We start from the raw sequence: 7,285 nt of genomic DNA on the forward strand, positions 1-7,285 counted from the left end.
ACTTCTTTGTTGCCGTCAATTGAATTTCGTTTTCTCCACTCACTGGACCTTTCCTCGCGTTGATTCGGACATCTAGGGTCTGAATGTGGATTAAAAATTGTTGGAACCGTCCCTTGTACTACTTTTTTGATCCCAGAAAGTTTCTTACGAAATGTTTCGTCTCAAAGTGTTCAGAGCATATGTGTAAGTTCTTGATTGACATAAACTCCTTATCATTCCAACGACAAAAGGCAATCCATTTCTTTTTAAGTCTCTCTTTGCCTGGAGACTCGAAAAAGTTGAGATCCGGCAGTTTTTTAGAGTAGCTTTAGCAAACAGCGATCGCACAAAACTTCATATCGACTTGGAGCTCTTAATTAGTTACCAGACTTTCTCGCACTAACAATTCGAAAATAGCCTATTGAATTTGACTGCACGAGTTTACAAGCTATGTTATAATTGTACTCGTGCTTGGTGTGAATGCCATGGATATAAAAGACGCCTGAGTGCACGTTTCTCGGGCGTCTAGTTTTTTTCTAAAACAAGAACAAGCATATGGAATAGAGAAATTTAGAATGAGAAAAGCTATGCAAGCTCTTACTGCCCGCTTACTTTTTAGCTTTAGATAAATAGAAGGAGACGCAAATTGTAGAGCATGGGTTTATTGTGGTGGGTATTTTTGGCAAGTTCTCGAAAGCTTTGCCGAGGGGATTGAGGTCGTCAGGGTCAGCCACTGTCTACGAAACCTAACTTTTTCCTTTATACATCTGCTTGTGTCTATTTTTCAGCTATGATATAATGTACATACGGTCTGTGGCCTTTTGGATAACCTGGTTCGGATGCATTTTGAACCGATGAGATAGTTGTAATTTATCGAGAGCACAGTAAAAGTACTTGTACTAGTGTTAGTGATATTACTGTAAGATTACTGAGTGATGCAAAAGTACTGTTACTAAGTAAGACTATTCTACCAGCTTATAAGATACTTGATCAACGAATAAAGAGAGGATAGTACTAAGCAATTGAGGAGTGTGTGTCTCCACTAAATGAATACACAACAATAATCGACCAGATAACACCACTGGATCATTCTAGATCTTTAATTCCATAATTTGCATGTATTTACTTAATTACTTTTTACATATGAATTTGATAAACAAGGTCACAAACACATATTTTATCTAACTGATGTGTTTATCTTTTTATTCATTTTAAGTATAGTTTTATTGAACACTTATCATGGGTTCCGCACTAATTAAGAGTCACCCTATCTAACCACCGCGTGAGGGGCGGCACAAGGTCGGAAGAATGGATCCCTTGAAATTTCGTCCAGAGATAACCTATAGTATGCTAAGAATCGTGATATAAGTTTTAGGTTCTAGAGTTTTTACGTTTTTGAGAAAATTACGAAAAACCGTCGACCACCCGTGAAGCCGACATTTCACAGAAATGAGGTCAGATTTCATGATCAGATAATCGAACTCGTGTGAACGTGCATACCAAATTATGGTTTTCCCTAGTTTATAATTTTATTAAGGAGGTATTGCTAAGCTTCCTTGATGATATTTTAGACTTACAATAGTAATTCCGAATTCCTGGAGAGAGCAAGCGAAGAGAACCGAAATGTCCAGACTCTGAAAATCAAAAATTCCATCCCGTTTTCAAACATCTTAAAACATATTCGATATTATGTAGAACTTATATATAACAACTTTATTTAAATAATAACATGTAACATATTATTATTAAAAAAGGGTTATAGATGGGAGGAACTTAATCCTCATTGTAAACTATACCCCAGATATAAAAATTTAATACTATGCAATATACATATACATACTGAAACATTTGACATACAGGCATATATCTATATAAATATAAAATCTAAATAAAGAAGACATATCTAAGATAACTATTTTGTTTAAGATTATAACTAAATAATGTATAATACATAGAATAATTTAATTTTTAGTCATAGACCTAGTTAAAAAATGTTGATTTAAGAGCTTTCTTAAAAGCGTTAATTGAGTCAAGTTCAACTACTGATGATGGTAAACTGTTCCATGTGTCGATATGTCTGTGCCAAAAAGAGTACTTAAAGATGTCTGTACGGCTAAATGGTTTATATAGTTTAAACTGATGACTTTTTCTTGATTGCCTGTTACTGAAGGATATGTAATTATTAGTGTTTACAGAAGAGTGTCCTTTAATGAACTTAAAAAGCTGAACCAAACTAAGAAACTCTCTGCGCTGAGCTAGTGTCGCTAGTTTCAAGGATTTCAGTCGGTCTTCATACGGAGTGTCTTTATCAATGATCCATCTTGTAACGTTCCTTTGCACGCATTCAAGTTTTTCAATGAGATATGCTTGGTGAGGATTCCACGCTTGACAAGCGTACTCGAGTATTGGACGGATCATGGATTTATAACCAGTAAATAGAGCCCTAGAGTGAGATCCAAATGTCCGCTTGAGTAAGCCCAATAATCTGTTTGATCTTGCAACAACAGACAGTACGTGGGGTTTCCAAGATAAATCACTGGAAAGAACTACCCCAAGATGTTTGTGTGTAGATACTTGGGTAAGTAGCTTGCTATTAATAGAATAGTTGCACGGAGAGGGAGTTCTAGCCCTGGTGAACTTCATGGACTCGCATTTGTCAGCATTTGTTCCTAAAAGCCACGAGCCACACCAATCAGTGACTTTATCTAGACTCTCCTGGGCAGTGATGGACGTTTGAGATGGAGTACAGTAATTATAGATTAACATATCATCAGCAAACATTTCTGCAGGACTTGATAAAGATTCAGGGATGTCATTGACGTATAGGATAAATAACAGGGGGGCAAGAATGCTCCCCTGTGGAACACCAGATGTGACAGGCGCCCAGTCAGATTGGCAGCCCTCGATTACAACACGTTGAGATCGACCTTGGAGAAAATTGGATAAGTCTTTCAAAATTAAATTCTAGCAAGTAAAAGAGCCGTTTTTGAACGTGACATAATGTTTTTTACTTGGCAAAAGTTATTTCTGAGGCGAGCGGCCCCATGCAAGTTGACCCAATTTGACCTTTCGAAGAGATTTTGTTTCACCAGCAAATGTAAACAATTCGACTAGCCTTGGCTCGCTCTCTGAGCAAACCATTGAAAAACCCTGAAGTTTCCCATTAAAACTGCCCAGTAAACCTGAGGTAATACTTAGAGGACAGCTTACCTTCCAAATGGGTGTTTGAAGGCAAATAACTTTGATGTTCTTCGCTAATTTTCCTGTGTCTTGCTGCCGTGATCAGCCACCGGCTTTTTCCTACGGCTACGGCATTTTCTAAGTATAACCTTAAGTTTCTCTGATTTGTGCAATATTTTTGCGGGATCTGGATCCATGTCTTGCATATAAATCCTCCTCTGGGTATCTATTGAGTTCTCTATTGAATGTTTCTTATGAAAATAGGCAAGAAGTGAAGGAACTAATTGAACTGAAAAATAGACCCATATCGATATCACGCAATCTTTACATCTAAGTGATCACGTGCCACAAATACATCCGTATGGATATTTTTGTCTTGTTTTTGCTCATTTCTTCATTTTCTTCCTTACTAGCATACAGTGTTTTCGTTTTGGTTTTATTTATTTATTCATTTATTATTATTTTTTTATCTTAAGCCTATTTTGAAGGAGAGTTCTTTGTAAGCAATACTTTGAATCAGTGTATGTGTTGTAGTTCAATTTTATCCTTGGTTCAAATTGTAGTTTTCTTTGTTCTCGGTCATGTTAATGTATGATAATAAGTTTGAAACAAAGGAAAATAAAATTTGAACCAAGGATAAAATTGAACTACAACATATATACACGCAACACATTTACTTTTCCCATTTTCTAGTGACTGTGAAACAATGTTGGAAATCGTGCGTAATATTGTGATCATTAGTCGCTTGTTACCCTTTGTTTGATCATAAACAATGTGACTTCAGGAAGTGTCAAATGACACACCCAAAACCAATGATTGACAGTGATAAAAGATGTAGCAGAACACGTGAGCGGGGAGGAGACTTTTTAACAGTGACAGCAAGGGGGAGTTTTTTGTTTATTTCGTTGTTAGCGTTCGGTTATTGATAATATTGGTTCAATCTTGGAGGTAATTCCCAACTTGCAAATCCTTAGATTCAGAACCACCTACCAACCTGTTAAATTCCTTGATTCATCTCACTCATACGCTTGAAAAATACCAACAAATCAAATTCTAATTGTTTGATTTAATCTTTCTTCATTTTGATGCATACCCTAACACTGTACGAATGGACTCTCCATATAATGTCGTTTTTGTCAAGGTGTTGTATCAAACTTTACTCGTTTTTGGGACTGTCTTGTTTAACTGATAGCGAACCAATCTCCAGTAACTGGATATTCTTCAGTGGGTCAAAAGTGGCGGAAAACTGAATAAAAACGCAGAAGTGTGTGCATTCAGGGTATAACATGTTCAAATTATCAAAGAGCCCTTTTTAATAAAAAAAAAAAAAAATTGGAATGGTTTGAACAGTTGACAACCGTACTACAAGTAGATAACGCCTGGCGTATCATATACTCTGCGTAGTTATAATCGTCCCACTGTATGCTTTGTGAAATTTTCAACCAATATTTTTCAACGGTATATTTAGTAGACCCCTCGCGTATAAAACCTGCCAGTTTCAATTCTGCGTCGCATCCTATATCATCAAACAGACCGGCGTGGCCTCTGTGCATCTTGTACATTTTTGCGCAATTTCTCGAGATTAGGTTGTAAAGTTCCCCTTCTTCCCAAGGCCAAGCTCGCTTTCTTGATGCATTTATTGCGCTATTATCACTTATCGATCTCCACTGTCAGGATGATTTATCTTTATTCAGCCTAATGGAGTACTCCATTGTTTTTCAAAGCCTGGACAGTTTGGTTTAAAAATCACCATTCCCCTTAACTTTCAATAGAAACAAGGTCATATCCAGCCTGCTTACAAAGCTTTCTGCTTTCGGACCAGGAGCGAGGAGTCGTCTCATTGTTGCGGTGGAATATGTCACCGGAACCTTTGTATTTACGTGTGCAATTATCTCTGTGGTCTGCATGTTAATAGCTCGCCAAGATCCATGTTTCTCAAAATTGAAACTTTTGTTAAGACATCAATTGATCTTATTTTAACATCCCCATTAAAGTCGTCCTTAACAAACTACTATGTTTGATCTTTCTGAAGGAATGTGGGATCGGAGCTCGGCATATAAATGATGAAAGCTAGATCTATTGTCATAAATATGACACCCTTTATAGGAGAGGGACAAAGCCTTTTCCAAACAGACCTTGGAAGGACCGGAAGCTTTGGTGCAAAAGCTCACAGGCTTCCCTTCCCATGCCCCTCGTGGAATGATCGAATATTCAGTCAGGTTTTTATGTTTGATTATTTGTTTTTTTACGTATGATGCACGATCCTCGCAGTAGATAGCGCTATTTAAGCAATAGCGAAAATCAGACCTGAGAAAAATCAGGCCTGTACGGGATTCGAACCACTGACCTCTGCGATACTAGTGCAACGCTGTTACCAATTGAGCTAACAAGCCAACAGGGAACAAGCCGTCAAGTTGAACGTAATAAACCCGTGAAATAGATAAATCAGTACAATGAAAATATATGAAGTTCATATATTTTGAACTGCGGTATTAGGTACGTATAATGCACGATACTCGCAGTAGGGAGCGCTATTTAAGCAATAGCGAAGATCAGACCTGAAAAAAATCAGGCCTGTACGGGATTCGAACCACTGACATCTGCGATACTAGTGCAGCGCTGTTACCAATTGAGCTAACAATCCAACTGGAAGCAGGCCGTTAAGTTGATTCGTAATAAACCCGTGAAAGTATAAATCAGTACAATGAAAATATATGAAGTTCATATATTTTGAACTGCGGTATTAGGTACGTATGATGCACGATCCTCGCAGTAGATAGCGCTATTTAAGCAATAGCGAAGATCAGACCTGAGAAAAATCAGGCCTGTACGGGATTCGAACCACTGACATCTGCGATACTAGTGCAGCGCTGTTACCAATTGAGCTAACAATCCAACTGGAAGCAGGCCGTTAAGTTGATTCGTAATAAACCCGTGAAAGTATAAATCAGTACAATGAAAATATATGAAGTTCATATATTTTGAACTGCGGTATTAGGTACGTATGATGCACGATTCTCGCAGTAGATAGCGCTATTTAAGCAATAGCGAAGATTAGACCTGAAAAAAATCAGGCCTGTACGGGATTCGAACCACTGACCTCTGCGATACTAGTGCAGCGCTGTTACCAATCGAGCCAAGAAGCCAACAGGGAGCAGGCCGTTAAGTTGATTCGTAATAAACCCGTGAGAGTGATAAATCAGTACAATGAAAATATATGAAGTTCATATATTTTGAACTGCGGTATTAGGTACGTATGATGCACGATCCTCGCAGTAGATAGCGCTATTTAAGCAATAGCGAAGATCAGACCTGAAAAAAATCGGGCCTGTACGGGATTCGAACCACTGACCTCTGCGATACTAGTGCAGCGCTGTTACCAATTGAGCTAACAATCCATCTGGGAGCAGGCCGTTAAGTTAATTCGTAATAAACCCGTGAAAGTATAAATCAGTAATTGGTAAGAGCGCTGCACTAGTATCGCAGAGGTCAGTGGTTCGAATCCCGTACAGGCCTGATTTTTTTCAGGTCTGATTTTCGCTATTGCTTAAATAGCACTATCTACTGAGAGGATCGTGCATCATACGTACCTAATACCGCAGTTCAAAATATATGAACTTCATATATTTTCATTGTACTGATTAGTTTGTTTGTTTTTCTGTTTTAATTTTTCTTTTAGTTGGGGGGGGGAAGGGGGGAAGGGTTGGTACGACATGCGAAATGGCTTGTGCAGTAGACTAGGTAATATCACATATTGAAGTTTTGACAAATGAAATCCTACCTTCTGATGGCATCGTTTGCCCATCTTCACTTTCAGCAGATGTAAATTGTGTTCTTTGTGAGGTGGCCGTTGTCTTTATTGCTGACGACTGGCTGGTTGATGAGGGTTCCGGCATCCACTCGAAAATATCCTCTGTTTTCGAAACTTTGGAACAATCTAGGGGAGTAATGGGAGTTTAACTCAGGTTTGCTATACAATTAAAGTCCACTAAGACCTTTTCGTGTGAAAGTGTAGTGTGATTGTCCGGGTGAGTGTAGTCCTGACAAGGACTGTTGTCGGTTGTAGTGAGTGACGTTTCGACAACCTGTGCAGAAGTCATCATCAGAGTCAAGTGAATAGTTGTTG

The sequence above is a fragment of the Stylophora pistillata genome, chromosome 9 (genome assembly GCF_964205215.1).
Source record: "Stylophora pistillata chromosome 9, jaStyPist1.2, whole genome shotgun sequence".
NCBI lineage: Eukaryota > Metazoa > Cnidaria > Anthozoa > Scleractinia > Pocilloporidae > Stylophora > Stylophora pistillata.